The following is a 15677-nucleotide window of genomic DNA, read 5'->3' as shown; positions in this document are numbered from 1 at the left end:
ATCCATGCTAGGTGTGCATCCTAGCCAGGTCTCGGGAGCAACGGAGAAGTAGGAGCGGACGAAAACCATGAGGGGCACTGGGCACTAAAGTGGAGCTGTGACTTTCGGTGTTTACTTAGTTTCTGTTCATCGAGTGGGGCTGATGTAGATGGGACTGGAGAGGGAGGCAGGGATGAGGGCAAGACTCGACACCCCAATAGAGCTCTGTGTAGTGATAGTTCTTGCTTGGCTTTATTAGTTTGCGGCGGAATCGTCCAGGAGCCCTAGCCGGACAAGAATATTGCAGAAGTGGACCTGAGTAGTCTGGACATCCTTCTAAGGAGACATGAATAGTCCTCATGTTTCTGCCTTCTGCATCGCTGGCTGTGAGTAAGAGGTCAGTGCTTTGAATTCCTCATCTGTAGTCGCTGTAGTTTTCTTCACAGTCCGCGTGCTTCCTCGTTGGGTATGAGGCTCTGGGATTAAGGCTGGGGAAGGGACAAGAGTCTCCTGAAGAAAGAGAGTATTTTGGGTGCCGTTACAATGGGTGCCTTCTAGTTGCAGTTGTAACGTAGTAATGGGAGATGGGTTGAGGGTGGGGCCGTGGGATATGGGAGATGTGAAAAGAAGATACTACGTGACATTGCAGACGGAGATGCTAATTTTTTTGGCTCCCCCCCTCTCCCCCACCGTTAGGTTTAGAACCAAGGAAAACGAAGTCACGCGTCAGAGTCTACTGCCCTCATGCGATGGAAAGCGAGCGAGAGCATTGAGACTCTGAGCATTGTTGATGCCACTCAAAAGCCGTCCATCTGGGAGCTGTGGAGACGCCGCTGTCCGTGAGATAAGTGTCTGGTTTGGTGAGGGCTCTGCTCATGCCCACTAAGTTGGGGCTGGGTTTGTATGAAAAGGTTCCTGACTAACTGTGGTTACGAGGGGGAAAAGGTCCCTATTTTCAGAGGTTGCTCATTTCTCTGGTCAGGAATGGTGTCTCCTCTGCAGCGGAAGGTTGGATTCAGAAGGATGACTCCAGGTGGTGAGTTGCTTGCTTTCCTCCAATGTTTTTCTTTCTCTCTCTCTTGTCTAATATGTTGGCCAACACACACCCTCTAGCTCTCGCTGTCTGTCCTTGCCTTTCCTCGTGTTGTCTCCCTTCGTAAGACACGGGCAGCCGTGTAACGTGTGTATCCCCACAGGCTATGTCTCGGGTGCCATGGAGAAGTAGGAGGGGACGAAAATCATGCACGGCTGTGACTGTCGGTGTTATCTCAGTCTCTGTTTGTCGAGTGGCGCCGAGGTAGATGGGATTGGAGAGGGAGGCCAGGAGGAGGGCAAGATTTGAAGCACCAATAGAGGTTTGTGTAGTGATGGCTCATGCTTGGCTTTTGCAGCTGCGCTTCCAGAGGAATTTTCCAGGAGCCCTATCTCGAGAAGAAACTGGGAGAAGTGGACATGAGCAGACTGGACATCCCTGTAAGCAGACATGAACATCCTTGTCAGCAGACATGAACAGTCCTCAACTTTCTGGCTCCCGCATAACTGGCTGTGAGTAAGCAGTCAGTGCTTTGAATTCGTCATCTGTGCTCGCTGTAGTATTCTTCACAAGCCGTGTGCTTTCTCATTGGGTATGGGGTTCTGTGAGATTACGGCTTGGAGGGGCCAGAGTCTTCTGTGTAGAGTGATTATTTTGGGTGCCGTTGCAAGGGGTGCGTTCTAGTTGTAATGCTAAAGGCGTAATGTGGGGGAGAGTTTGGGGCAGAGCGCTGCCTTGTAGGAGAGGCGAAAACAATAGCCTACGCGACGCTGCCCACTGAAGTGGTAACTTCATTGTTTTTCCTCCTTGTGCCGATTTAGTACCGAGGGAAAAGAAATCAAACGTCAGCGTTTACTCCCCTTGTCGGATGGAAAGCGAGCAAGAGCAGTGAGCCTGCGAACATTGTTCATGCAAGTCAGGAGCCGTCCAGTTGGCAGTGGAGCAGTCGCTACCGTCAGTGAGATAAGTGTGTGGTTTGGTGAGGGTTCTGCGTAGGGCCCCAATGGCTCCAGGTAGGGACGCCCCGTTAGCTGGGGCTGGGTTTGTAAGAAATGGTTCCTAAGCAGCTGTGGTTACGAGAGAGAGAAGGTCCCATTTTCAGGGAATGCTCATTTCTCTGCCCAGCTGCGGTGTGTCCTCGGAAGCAGAAGGTTGCATCCAGGAGGATGACTCCAGGTGGTGAGTTGCTTGCCTTCCTCCCATTTTTTTTTCTCTCTCTCTCTCTCTCTCTCTCCTCTTGTGTGTTGGCCAACTTTCTCACTCTTTCCTCTCCTGTCCTCGTGCAGTCTCCCTTCATAGAACACAGGCAGGGGTGCTAGGTGTGCATCCCCACAGGCCAGGTCTTGGGAGCCATGGAGAAGTAGGAGGGGATGAAAACCATGCAGGGCTATAACTTTCGGTGTTAACTTGGTCTCTGTTCATCGAGTGGGGCTGATGTAGATGGGATTGGAGAGAGAGGCCAGGATGAGGGCAAGATTTGAAGCAACAAATAGAGCTTTAAGTAGTGATGGCTCATGCTTGGCTTTTGCAGCTGCGCTTCCAGAGGAATTTTCCAAGAGCCCTATCCTGAGGAGAAAGTGGCAGAAGTGGACATGAGCAGACTGGACATCCTTATAAGCAGATATAAACAGTTCTCAGCTTTCTGACTCCCACATAATTGGCTCTGAGTAAGCGGTCAACGGTCTGAATTTCTCATCTGTGCTCGCTGTAGTATTCTTCACAGGCCGTGTGCTTTCTCGTTGGGTTTGGGGCTCTGTGAGATTACGGCTGGGGAGGGGCCAGAGTCTGCTGTGCAGAGTGACTGTCGGGTGCCGTTGCAAGGGATTGCTTTTTGGTTCTAATGCTAAAGGTGTAATGGGAAGATGTTTGAGGGAGGAGCCCCGCCGTGAGGGAGAGGCGAAAGGAAGAGCCTACGAGATGTTGCCGACTGAGATGGTAACGGATTTGTGTTTTCCCCTTGTGCTGGGTTTAGGACCGAGGGAAAAGAAGTCACGCCTCAGAGACTCAAGCCCTCATGTGATGGAAAGCAAGCCAGAGCGACGAGACCGTGAGCATTGTTGATGTCACGCAAAAGCCGTCCAACTGGGAGGGGAACGGCCGCCACTCTCAGTGAGATAAGTGTCTGGTTTGGTGATTGTTGTGCTCATGGCCCACCTTTCTCCTGCTAGGGACGCCACGTTAGCTGGGGCTGGGTTTGAAGAAAATGTTCTTGACTAGCTGTGGTTATGAGGGGGACAAGGTCGCCGTTTTCAGGGTCTGCTCATTTCTCTGGCCAGGAGCGTTGTCTCCTACGCAACGGAAGGTTGCATCTAGAAGGATGACTCCAGGTAGTGAGTTGCTTGCTTTCCTCCCATGTCTTTCTATCTGTCTGTTTCTCTCTCTTCTCTAGTGTGTTGGCCAACTTTCTCGCTGACTCTCCTCTCCTCTCCTTGTGCCGTCTCCCTTCGTAGGAAACGCGCAGGCATGCTAGGTGTGCATCCTAGCCAGGTCTCGGGAGCCATGGAGAAGTAGGAGCGGACGAAAACGATGCGGGGCACTGGGCACTAAAGTGGAGCTGTGACTGTCGGTGTTAACTTGGTCTCTGTTCATCGAGTGGGGCTGATGTAGATGGGACTGGAGAGGGAGGCAGGGATGAGGGCAAGACTCGACGCCCCAATAGAGCTCTGTGTAGTGATAGTTCTTGCTTGGCTTTATTAGTTTGCGGAGGAATCGTCCAGGAGCCCTAGCCGGACAAGAATATTGCAGAAGTGGACCTGAGTAGTCTGGACATCCTTCTAAGGAGACATGAATAGTCCTCATGTTTCTGCCTTCTGCATCGCTGGCTGTGAGTAAGAGGTCCGTGCTTTGAATTCCTCATCTGTAGTCGCTGTAGTTTTCTTCACAGGCCGCGTGCTTCCTCGTTGGGTATGAGGCTCTGGGATTAAGGCTGGGGAAGGGACAAGAGTCTCCTGAAGAAAGAGAGTATTTTGGGTGCCGTTACAATGGGTGCCTTCTAGTTGCAGTTGTAACGTAGTAATGGGAGATGGGTCGAAGGTGGAGCCATGGGATATGGGAGATGTGAAAAGAAGATACTACGCGACATTGCAGACGGAGATGCTAATTTTTTTGCCTCCCCCCCTCTCCCCCACCGTTAGGTTTAGAACCAAGGAAAACGAAGTCATGCGTCAGAGTCTACTGCCCTCATGCGATGGAAAGCGAGCGAGAGCGTTGAGACTCTGAGCATTGTTGATGCCACTCAAAATCCGTCCATCTGGGAGCTGTGGAGACGCCGCTGTCCGTGAGATAAGTGTCTGGTTTGGTGAGGGCTCTGCTCACGCCCAACCTGAGTCCAGGTTGGGAAGCCCACTAAGTTGGGGCTGGGTTTGTATGAAAAGGTTCCTGACTAACTGTGGTTACGAGGGGGAAAAGGTCCCTATTTTCAGAGGTTGCTCATTTCTCTGGTCAGGAATGGTGTCTCCTCTGCAGCGGAAGGTTGGATTCAGAAGGATGACTCCAGGTGGTGAGTTGCTTGCTTTCCTCCAATGTTTTTCTTTTTCTCTCTCTTGTCTAATATGTTGGCCAACACACACCCTCTAGCTCTCGCTGTCTGTCCTTGCCTTTCCTCGTGTTGTCTCCCTTCGTAAGACACGGGCAGCCGTGTAACGTGTGTATCCCCACAGGCTATGTCTCGGGTGCCATGGAGAAGTAGGAGGGGACGAAAATCATGCACGGCTGTGACTGTCGGTGTTATCTCAGTCTCTGTTTGTCGAGTGGCGCCGAGGTAGATGGGATTGGAGAGGGAGGCCAGGAGGAGGGCAAGATTTGAAGCACCAATAGAGGTTTGTGTAGTGATGGCTCATGCTTGGCTTTTGCAGCTGCGCTTCCAGAGGAATTTTCCAGGAGCCCTATCTCGAGAAGAAACTGGGAGAAGTGGACATGAGCAGACTGGACATCCCTGTAAGCAGACATGAACACCCTTGTCAGCAGACATGAACAGTCCTCAACTTTCTGGCTCCCGCATAACTGGCTGTGAGTAAGCAGTCAGTGCTTTGAATTCGTCATCTGTGCTCGCTGTAGTATTCTTCACAGGCCGTGTGCTTTCTCATTGGGTATGGGGTTCTGTGAGATTATGGCTTGGAGGGGCCAGAGTCTTCTGTGTAGAGTGATTATTTTGGGTGCCGTTGCAAGGGGTGCGGTCTAGTTGTAATGCTAAAGGCGTAATGTGGGGGAGAGTTTGGGGCAGAGCGCTGCCTTGTAGGAGAGGCGAAAACAATAGCCTACGCGACGCTGCCCACTGAAGTGGTAACTTCATTGCTTTTCCTCCTTGTGCCGGATTTAGTACCGAGGGAAAAGAAATCAAACGTCAGCGTTTACTCCCCTTGTCGGATGGAAAGCGAGCAAGAGCAGTGAGCCTGCGAACATTGTTCATGCAAGTCAGGAGCCGTCCACTTGGCAGTGGAGCAGTCGCTACCGTCAGTGAGATAAGTGTGTGGTTTGGTGAGGGTTCTGCGTAGGGCCCCAATGGCCCCAGGTAGGGACGCCCCGTTAGCTGGGGCTGGGTTTGTAAGAAATGGTTCCTAAGCAGCTGTGGTTACGAGAGAGAGAAGGTCCCCATTTTCAGGGACTGCTCATTTCTCTGCCCAGCTGCGGTGTGTCCTCGGAAGCAGAAGGTTGCATCCAGGAGGATGACTCCAGGTGGTGAGTTGCTTGCCTTCCTCCCATTTTTTTCTCTCTCTCTCTCTCTCGCTCTCTCTCCTCTTGTGTGTTGGCCAACTTTCTCACTCTTTCCTCTCCTGTCCTCGTGCAGTCTCCCTTCATAGAACACAGGCAGGGGTGCTAGGTGTGCATCCCCACAGGCCAGGTCTTGGGAGCCATGGAGAAGTAGGAGGGGATGAAAATCATGCACGGCTGTGACTGTCGGTGTTATCTCAGTCTCTGTTTGTCGAGTGGCGCCGAGGTAGATGGGATTGGAGAGGGAGGCCAGGAGGAGGGCAAGATTTGAAGCAACAAATAGAGGTTTGTGTAGTGATGGCTCATGCTTGGCTTTTGCAGCTGCGCTTCCAGAGGAATTTTCCAAGAGCCCTATCCTGAGGAGAAAGTGGCAGAAGTGGACATGAGCAGACTGGACATCCTTATAAGCAGATATAAACAGTTCTCAGCTTTCTGACTCCCACATAATTGGCTCTGAGTAAGCGGTCAACGGTCTGAATTTCTCATCTGTGCTCGCTGTAGTATTCTTCGCAGGCCGTGTGCTTTCTCGTTGGGTTTGGGGCTCTGTGAGATTACGGCTGGGGAGGGGCCAGAGTCTGCTGTGCAGAGTGACTGTCGGGTGCCGTTGTAAGGGATTGCTTTTTGGTTCTAATGCTAAAGGTGTAATGGGAAGATGTTTGAGGGAGGAGCCCCGCCGTGAGGGAGAGGCGAAAGGAAGAGCCTACGAGATGTTGCCGACTGAGATGGTAACGGATTTGTGTTTTCCCCTTGTGCTGGGTTTAGGACCGAGGGAAAAGAAGTCATGCCTCAGAGACTCAAGCCCTCATGTGATGGAAAGCAAGCCGGAGCGACGAGACCGTGAGCATTGTTGATGTCACGCAAAAGCTGTCCAACTGGGAGGGGAACGGCCGCCCCTCTCAGTGAGCTAAGTGTCTGGTTTGGTGATTGTTGTGCTCATGGCCCACCTTTCTCCTGCTAGGGACGCCACGTTAGCTGGGGCTGGGTTTGAAGAAAATGTTCTTGACTAGCTGTGGTTATGAGGGGGACAAGGTCCCCGTTTTCAGGGTCTGCTCATTTCTCTGGCCAGGAGCGTTGTCTCCTACGCAACGGAAGGTTGCATCTAGAAGGATGACTCCAGGTAGTGAGTTGCTTGCTTTCCTCCCATGTCTTTCTATCTGTCTGTTTCTCTCTCTTCTCTAGTGTGTTGGCCAACTTTCTCGCTGACTCTCCTCTCCTCTCCTTGTGCTGTCTCCCTTCGTAGGAAACGCGCAGGCATGCTAGGTGTGCATCCTAGCCAGGTCTCGGGAGCCATGGAGAAGTAGGAGCGGACGAAAACCATGAGGGGCACTGGGTACTAAAGTGGAGCTGTGACTGTCTGTGTTTACTTAGTTTCTGTTCATCGAGTGGGGCTGATGTAGATGGGACTGGAGAGGGAGGCAGGGATGAGGGCAAGACTCGACGCCCCAATAGAGCTCTGTGTAGTGATAGTTCTTGCTTGGCTTTATTAGTTTGCGGAGGAATCGTCCAGGAGCCCTAGCCGGACAAGAATATTGCAGAAGTGGACCTGAGTAGTCTGGACATCCTTCTAAGGAGACATGAATAGTCCTCATGTTTCTGCCTTCTGCATCGCTGGCTGTGAGTAAGAGGTCAGTGCTTTGAATTCCTCATCTGTAGTCGCTGTAGTTTTCTTCACAGGCCGCGTGCTTCCTCGTTGGGTATGAGGCTCTGGGATTAAGGCTGGGGAAGGGACAAGAATCTCCTGAAGAAAGTGAATATTTTGGGTGCCGTTACAATGGGTGCCTTCTAGTTGCAGTTGTAACGTAGTAATGGGAGATATGTTGAGGGTGGAGCCGTGGGATATGGGAGATGTGAAAAGAAGATAGTACGCGACATTGCAGACGGAGATGCTAATTTTTTTGGCTCCACCCCCCCTGCACCGTTAGGTTTAGAGCCAAGGAAAACGAAGTCACGCGTCAGAGTCTACTGCCCTCATGCGATGGAAAGCGAGCGAGAGCGTTGAGACTCTGAGCATTGTTGATGCCACTCAAAAGCCGTCCATCTGGGAGCTGTGGAGACGCCGCTGTCCGTGAGATAAGTGTCTGGTTTGGTGAGGGCTCTGCTCACGCCCAACCTGAGTCCAGGTTGGGAAGCCCACTAAGTTGGGGTTGGGTTTGTATGAAAAGGTTCCTGACTAACTGTGGTTACGAGGGGGAAAAGGTCCCTATTTTCAGAGGTTGCTCATTTCTCTGGTCAGGAATGGTGTCTCCTCTGCAGCGGAAGGTTGGATTCAGAAGGATGACTCCAAGTGGTGAGTTGCTTGCTTTCCTCCAATGTTTTTCTTTCTCTCTCTCTTGTCTAATATGTTGGCCAACACACACCCTCTAGCTCTCGCTGTCTGTCCTTGCCTTTCCTCGTGTTGTCTCCCTTCGTAAGACACGGGCAGCCGTGTAACGTGTGTATCCCCACAGGCTATGTCTCGGGTGCCATGGAGAAGTAGGAGGGGACGAAAATCATGCACGGCTGTGACTGTCGGTGTTATCTCAGTCTCTGTTTGTCGAGTGGCGCCGAGGTAGATGGGATTGGAGAGGGAGGCCAGGAGGAGGGCAAGATTTGAAGCACCAATAGAGGTTTGTGTAGTGATGGCTCATGCTTGGCTTTTGCAGCTGCGCTTCCAGAGGAATTTTCCAGGAGCCCTATCTCGAGAAGAAACTGGGAGAAGTGGACATGAGCAGACTGGACATCCCTGTAAGCAGACATGAACATCCTTGTCAGCAGACATGAACAGTCCTCAACTTTCTGGCTCCCGCATAACTGGCTGTGAGTAAGCAGTCAGTGCTTTGAATTCGTCATCTGTGCTCGCTGTAGTATTCTTCACAGGCCGTGTGCTTTCTCATTGGGTATGGGGTTCTGTGAGATTACGGCTTGGAGGGGCCAGAGTCTTCTGTGTAGAGTGATTATTTTGGGTGCCGTTGCAAGGGGTGCGTTCTAGTTGTAATGCTAAAGGCGTAATGGGGGGGAGAGTTTGGGGCAGAGCGCTGCCTTGTAGGAGAGGCGAAAAGAATAGCCTACGCGACACTGCCCACTGAAGTGATAACTTCATTGTTTTTCCTCCTTGTGCCGGATTTAGTACCGAGGGAAAAGAAATCAAACGTCAGCGTTTACTCCCCTTGTCGGATGGAAAGCGAGCAAGAGCAGTGAGCCTGCGAACATTGTTGATGCAAGTCAGGAGCCGTCCAGTTGGCAGTGGAGCAGTCGCTACCGTCAGTGAGATAAGTGTGTGGTTTGGTGTGGGTTCTGCGTAGGGCCCCAATGGCTCCAGGTAGGGACGCCCCGTTAGCTGGGGCTGGGTTTGTAAGAAATGGTTCCTAAGCAGCTGTGATTACGAGAGAGAGAAGGTCCCCATTTTCAGGGAATGCTCATTTCTCTGCCCAGCTGCGGTGTGTCCTCGGAAGCAGAAGGTTGCATCCAGGAGGATGACTCCAGGTGGTGAGTTGCTTGCCTTCCTCCCATTTTTTTTTCTCTGTCTCTGTCTCCTCTAGTGTGTTGGCCAACTTTCTCACTCTCTTTCCTCTCCTCTCCTCGTGCCGTCTCCCTTCGTAGGACCACGGGCATCCGTGCTAGGTGTGCATCCTAGCCAGGTCTCGGGAGCCATGGAGAAGTAGGAGCGGATGAAAACGATGCGGGGCACTGGGCACTAAAGTGGAGCTGTGACTGTCTGTGTTTACTTAGTTTCTGTTCATCGAGTGGGGCTGATGTAGATGGGACTGGAGAGGGAGGCAGGGATGAGGGCAAGACTTGACGCCCCAATAGAGCTCTGTGTAGTGATAGTTCTTGCTTGGCTTTATTAGTTTGCGGAGGAATCGTCCAGGAGCCCTAGCCGGACAAGAATATTGCAGAAGTGGACCTGAGTAGTCTGGACATCCTTCTAAGGAGACATGAATAGTCCTCATGTTTCTGCCTTCTGCATCGCTGGCTGTGAGTAAGAGGTCAGTGCATTGAATTCCTCATCTGTAGTCGCTGTAGTTTTCTTCACAGGCCGCGTGCTTCCTCGTTGGGTATGAGGCTCTGGGATTAAGGCTGGGGAAGGGACAAGAATCTCCTGAAGAAAGTGAATATTTTGGGTGCCGTTACAATGGGTGCCTTCTAGTTGCAGTTGTAACGTAGTAATGGGAGATATGTTGAGGGTGGAGCCGTGGGATATGGGAGATGTGAAAAGAAGATAGTACGCGACATTGCAGACGGAGATGCTAATTTTTTTGGCTCCACCCCCCCTGCACCGTTAGGTTTAGAGCCAAGGAAAACGAAGTCACGCGTCAGAGTCTACTGCCCTCATGCGATGGAAAGTGAGCGAGAGCGTTGAGACTCTGAGCATTGTTGATGCCACTCAAAAGCCGTCCATCTGGGAGCTGTGGAGACGCCGCTGTCCGTGAGATAAGTGTCTGGTTTGGTGAGGGCTCTGCTCACGCCCAACCTGAGTCCAGGTTGGGAAGCCCACTAAGTTGGGGCTGGGTTTGTATGAAAAGGTTCCTGACTAACTGTGGTTACGAGGGGGAAAAGGTCCCTATTTTCAGAGGTTGCTCATTTCTCTGGTCAGGAATGGTGTCTCCTCTGCAGCGGAAGGTTGGATTCAGAAGGATGACTCCAAGTGGTGAGTTGCTTGCTTTCCTCCAATTTTTTTCTTTCTCTCTCTCTCTTGTCTAATATGTTGGCCAACACAAACCCTCTAGCTCTCGCTGTCTGTCCTTGCCTTTCCTCGTGTTGTCTCCCTTCGTAAGACGCGGGCAGCCGTGTAACGTGTGTATCCCCACAGGCTATGTCTCGGGTGCCATGGAGAAGTAGGAGGGGACGAAAATCATGCACGGCTGTGACTGTCGGTGTTATCTCAGTCTCTGTTTGTCGAGTGGCACCGAGGTAGATGGGATTGGAGAGGGAGGCCAGGAGGAGGGCAAGATTTGAAGCACCAATAGAGGTTTGTGTAGTGATGGCTCATGCTTGGCTTTTGCAGCTGCGCTTCCAGAGGAATTTTCCAGGAGCCCTATCTCGAGAAGAAACTGGGAGAAGTGGACATGAGCAGACTGGACATCCCTGTAAGCAGACATGAACACCCTTGTCAGCAGACATGAACAGTCCTCAACTTTCTGGCTCCCGCATAACTGGCTGTGAGTAAGCAGTCAGTGCTTTGAATTCGTCATCTGTGCTCGCTGTAGTATTCTTCACAGGCCGTGTGCTTTCTCATTGGGTATGGGGTTCTGTGAGATTACGGCTGGGGAGGGGCCAGAGTCTTCTGTGTAGAGTGATTTTTTTGGGTGCCGTTGCAAGGGGTGCGTTCTAGTTGTAATGCTAAAGGCGTAACGGGGGGGAGAGTTTGGGGCAGAGCGCTGCCGTGTAGGAGAGGCGAAAACAATAGCCTACGCGACGCTGCCCACTGAAGTGGTAACTTCATTGTTTTTCCTCCTTGTGCCGGATTTAGTACCGAGGGAAAAGAAATCAAACGTCAGCGTTTACTCCCCTTGTCGGATGGAAAGCGAGCAAGAGCAGTGAGCTTGCGAACATTGTTGATGCAAGTCAGGAGCCGTCCAGTTGATAGTGGAGCAGTCGCTACCGTCAGTGAGATAAGTGTGTGGTTTGGTGAGGGTTCTGCGTAGGGCCCCAATGGCTCCAGGTAGGGACGCCCCGTTAGCTGGGGCTGGGTTTGTAAGAAATGGTTCCTAAGCAGCTGTGGTTACGAGAGAGAGAAGGTCCCCATTTTCAGGGAATGCTCATTTCTCTGCCCAGCTGCGGTGTGTCCTCGGAAGCAGAAGGTTGCATCCAGGAGGATGACTCCAGGTGGTGAGTTGCTTGCCTTCCTCCCATTTTTTTCTCTCTCTCTCCTCTTGTGTGTTGGCCAACTTTCTCACTCTTTCCTATCCTGTCCTCGTGCCGTCTCCCTTCATAGAACACAGGCAGGGGTGCTAGGTGTGCATCCCCACAGGCCAGGTCTTGGGAGCCATGGAGAAGTAGGAGGGGATGAAAACCATGCAGGGCTATAACTTTTGGTGTTAACTTGGTCTCTGTTCATCGAGTGGGGCTGATGTAGATGGGATTGGAGAGAGAGGCCAGGATGAGGGCAAGATTTGAAGCAACAAATAGAGCTTTAAGTAGTGATGGCTCATGCTTGGCTTTTGCAGCTGCGCTTCCAGAGGAATTTTCCAAGAGCCCTATCCTGAGGAGAAAGTGGCAGAAGTGGACATGAGCAGACTGGACATCCTTATAAGCAGATATAAACAGTTCTTAGCTTTCTGACTCCCGCATAACTGACTGTGAGTAAGCGGTCAATGGTCCGAATTTCTTATCTGTGCTCGCTGTAGTATTCTTCACAGGCCGTGTGCTTTCTCGTTGGGTATGGGGCTCTGTGAGATTAGGGCTGGGGAGGGGCCAGAGTCTGCTGTGCAGAGTGACTGTCGGGTTCCGTTGTAAGGGATTGCTTTTTGGTTCTAATGCTAAAGGTGTAATGGGAAGATGTTTGAGGGAGGAGCCCCGCCGTGAGGGAGAGGCGAAAGGAAGAGCCTACGAGATGTTGCCGACTGAGATGGTAACGGATTTGTGTTTTCCCCTTGTGCTGGGTTTAGGACCGAGGGAAAAGAAGTCACGCCTCAGAGACTCAAGCCCTCATGTGATGGAAGGCAAGCCGGAGCGACGAGACCGTGAGCATTGTTGATGTCACGCAAAAGCCGTCCAACTGGGAGGGGAACGGCCGCCACTCTCAGTGAGATAAGTATCTGGTTTGGTGATTGTTGTGCTCATGGCCCACCTTTCTCCTGCTAGGGACGCCACGTTAGCTGGGGCTGGGTTTGAAGAAAATGTTCTTGACTAGCTGTGGTTATGAGGGGGACAAGGTCCCCATTTTCAGGGTCTGCTCATTTCTCTGGCCAGGAGCGTTGTCTCCTACGCAACGGAAGGTTGCATCTAGAAGGATGACTCCAGGTAGTGAGTTGCTTGCTTTCCTCCCATGTCTTTCTATCTGTCTGTCTCTCTCTCTTCTCTAGTGTGTTGGCCAACTTTCTCGCTGACTCTCCTCTCCTCTCCTTGTGCCGTCTCCCTTCGTAGGAAACGCGCAGGCATGCTAGGTGTGCATCCTAGCCAGGTCTCGGGAGCCATGGAGAAGTAGGAGCGGACGAAAACCATGAGGGGCACTGGGCACTAAAGTGGAGCTGTGACTGTCGGTGTTAACTTGGTCTCTGTTCATCGAGTGGGGCTGATGTAGATGAGATTGGAGAGGGAGGCCAGGATGAGGGCAAGATTTGAAGCAACATATAGAGCTTTAAGTAGTGATGGGTCATGCTTGGCTTTTGCAGCTGCGCTTCCAGAGGAATTTTCCAAGAGCTCTATCCTGAGGAGAAAGTGGCAGAAGTGGACATGAGCAGACTGGACATCCTTATAAGCAGATATAAACAGTTCTCAGCTTTCTGACTCCCGCATAACTGACTGTGAGTAAGCGGTCAATGGTCTGAATTTCTCATCTGTGCTCGCTGTAGTATTCTTCATAGGCCGTGTGCTTTCTCGTTGGGTATGGGGCTCTGTGAGATTACGGCTGGGGAGGGGCCAGAGTCTGCTGTGCAGAGTGACTGTCGGGTGCCGTTTTAAGGGGTGCTTTTTGGTTCTAATGCTAAAGGTGTAATGGGAAGATGTTTGAGGGAGGAGCCCCGCCATGAGGGAGAGGCGAAAGGAAGAGCCTACGAGATGTTGCCGACTGAGATGGTAACGGATTTGTGTGTTCCCCTTGTGCTGGGTTTAGGACCAAGGGAAAAGAAGTCACGCCTCAGAGACTCAAGCCCTCATGTGATGGAAAGCAAGCCGGAGCGACGAGACCGTGAGCATTGTTGATGTCACGCAAAAGCCGTCCAACTGCGAGGGAAATGGCCGCCACTCTCACTGAGATAAGTTTCTGGTTTGGTGATTGTTGTGCTCATGGCCCACCTTTCTCCTGCTAGAGACGCCACGTTAGCTGGGGCTGGGTTTGAAGAAAATGTTCTTGACTAGCTGTGGTTATGAGGGGGACAAGGTCCCCATTTTCAGGGTCTGCTCTTTTCTCTGGCCAGGAGCGGTGTCTCCTACGCAACGGAAGGTTGCATCTAGAAGGATGACTCCAGGTAGTGAGTTGCTTGCTTTCCTCCCATGTCTTTCTATCTGTCTGTCTCTCTCTCTTCTCCTTGTGCCGTCTCCCTTCGTAGGAAACGCACAGGCATGCTAGGTGTGCATCCTAGCCAGGTCTCGGGAGCCATGGAGAAGTAGGAGCGGACGAAAACCATGAGGGGCACTGGGCACTAAAGTGGAGCTGTGACTGTCTTTGTTTACTTAGTTTCTGTTCATCGAGTGGGGCTGATGTAGATGGGATTGGAGAGGGAGGCCAGGATGAGGGCAAGATTTGGAGCAACAAATAGAGCTTTAAGTAGTGATGGCTCATGCTTGGCTTTTGCAGCTGCGCTTCCAGAGGAATTTTCCAAGAGCACTATTCTGAGGAGAAAGTGGCAGAAGTGGTCCTGAGCACTCTGGACATCCTTGTAAGCAGATATAAACAGTCCTCAGCTTTCTGACTCCCGCATAACTGGCTGTGAGTAAGAGGTCAGTGCTTTGAATTCCTCATCTGTAGTCGCTGTAGTTTTCTTCACAGGCCGTGTGCTTCCTCGTTGGGTATGAGGCTCTGGGATTAAGGCTGGGGAAGGGACAAGAGTCTCCTGAAGAAAGTGAATATTTTGGGTGCCGTTACAATGAGTGCCTTCTAGTTGCAGTTGTAATGTAGTAATGGGAGATGGGTTGAGGGTGGAGCTGTGGGATATGGGAGATGTGAAAAGAAGATACTACGCAATATTGCACCCGGAGATGCTAATTTTTTTGGCTCCCTCCCTCCCCCCCCTCCCCCCACCGTTAGGTTTAGAACCAAGGAAAATGAAGTCACGCGTCAGAGTCTACTGCCCTCATGCGATGGAAAGCGAGTGAGAGCGTTGAGACTCTGAGCATTGTTGATGCCACTCAAAAGCCGTCCATCTGAGAGCTGTGGAGACGCCGCTGTCAGTGAGATAAGTGTCTGGTTTGGTGAGGGCTCTGCTCACGCCCAACCGGAGTCCAGGTTGGGAAGCCCACTAAGTTGGGGCTAGGTTTATATGAAAAGGTTCCTGACTAACTGTGGTTACGAGGGGGAAAAGGTCCCTACTTTCAGAGGTTGCTCATTTCTCTGGTCAGGAATGGTGTCTCCTCTTCAGCAGAAGGTTGGATTCAGAAGGATGACTCCAGGTGGTCAGTTGCTTGCTTTTCTCCAATGTTTTTCTTTCTCTCTCTCTCTTGTCTAGTATGTTGGCCAACACACACCCTCTAGCTCTTGCTGTCTGTCCTTGCCTTTCCTCATGTTGTCTCCCTTCGTAAGACACGGGCAGCCGTGTAACGTGTGTATTCCCACAGGCTATGTCTCGGGAGCCACGGAGAAGTAGGAGGGAACGAAAACCATGCAGGGCTGTAACTGTCGGTGTTAACTTGGTCTCTGTTCATCGAGTGGGGATGATGTAGATGAGATTGGAGAGGGAGGCCAGGATGAGGGCAAGATTTGAAGCAATAAATAGAGCTTTAAGTAGTGATGGCTCATGCTTGGCTTTTGCAGCTGTGCTTCCAGAGGAATTTTCCAAGAGCCCTATCCTGAGGAGAAAGTGGCAGAAGTGGACATGAGCAGACTGGACATCCTTATAAGCAGATATAAACAGTTCTCAGCTTTCTGACTCCCGCATAACTGACTGTGAGTAAGCGGTCAATGATCTGAATTTCTCATCTGTGCTCGCTGTAGTATTCTTCACAGGCCATGTGCTTTCTCGTTGGGTATGGGGCTCTGTGAGATTACGGCTCGGGAGGGGCCAGAGTCTGCTGTGCAGAGTGACTGTCGGGTGCCGTTGTAAGGGGTGCTTTTTGGTTCTAATGCTAAAGGTGTAATGGGAAGATGTTTGAGGGAGGA

The 15677-nt window shown here is 51.5% G+C and overlaps 4 long non-coding RNA genes across 6 annotated transcripts; all 4 read left to right on the top strand.

Moving 5' to 3' along the window:
- Window positions 1–65: 65 nt before the first annotated feature.
- LOC135979960 (uncharacterized) lies at window positions 66–2095 on the top strand. The gene is made up of 3 exons (XR_010597198.1): window positions 66–376; window positions 676–1524; window positions 1834–2095. It is a non-coding gene; the product is annotated as an uncharacterized LOC135979960 (long non-coding RNA).
- Window positions 2096–5976: 3881 nt separating this feature from the next.
- Window positions 5977–7995, top strand: LOC135979959 (uncharacterized). Its single transcript, XR_010597197.1, has 3 exons — window positions 5977–6179; window positions 6485–7347; window positions 7645–7995. It is a non-coding gene; the product is annotated as an uncharacterized LOC135979959 (long non-coding RNA).
- On the top strand, window positions 7996–10554 carry LOC135979958 (uncharacterized). The gene is made up of 3 exons (XR_010597196.1): window positions 7996–8518; window positions 8829–9687; window positions 9985–10554. It is a non-coding gene; the product is annotated as an uncharacterized LOC135979958 (long non-coding RNA).
- Window positions 10555–10615: 61 nt separating this feature from the next.
- On the top strand, window positions 10616–14296 carry LOC135979957 (uncharacterized). Of its 3 annotated transcripts, none has more exons than XR_010597195.1 (4): window positions 10616–10860; window positions 11172–12000; window positions 12310–13167; window positions 13476–14296. It is a non-coding gene; the product is annotated as an uncharacterized LOC135979957 (long non-coding RNA). The 3 variants fall into 3 exon arrangements; XR_010597193.1 differs by having other exon boundaries at window positions 12310–13171; XR_010597194.1 differs by having other exon boundaries at window positions 11172–12004; window positions 12310–13171.
- Window positions 14297–15677: the final 1381 nt, after the last annotated feature.

The sequence above is a fragment of the Chrysemys picta genome, unplaced genomic scaffold (genome assembly GCF_011386835.1).
Source record: "Chrysemys picta bellii isolate R12L10 unplaced genomic scaffold, ASM1138683v2 scaf1457, whole genome shotgun sequence".
In the NCBI taxonomy this organism is placed as follows: Eukaryota; Metazoa; Chordata; order Testudines; family Emydidae; genus Chrysemys; species Chrysemys picta.
The sequence above is the reverse complement of the archived record's forward strand: the minus strand, read 5'-3'. Positions and strand labels throughout refer to the sequence as shown.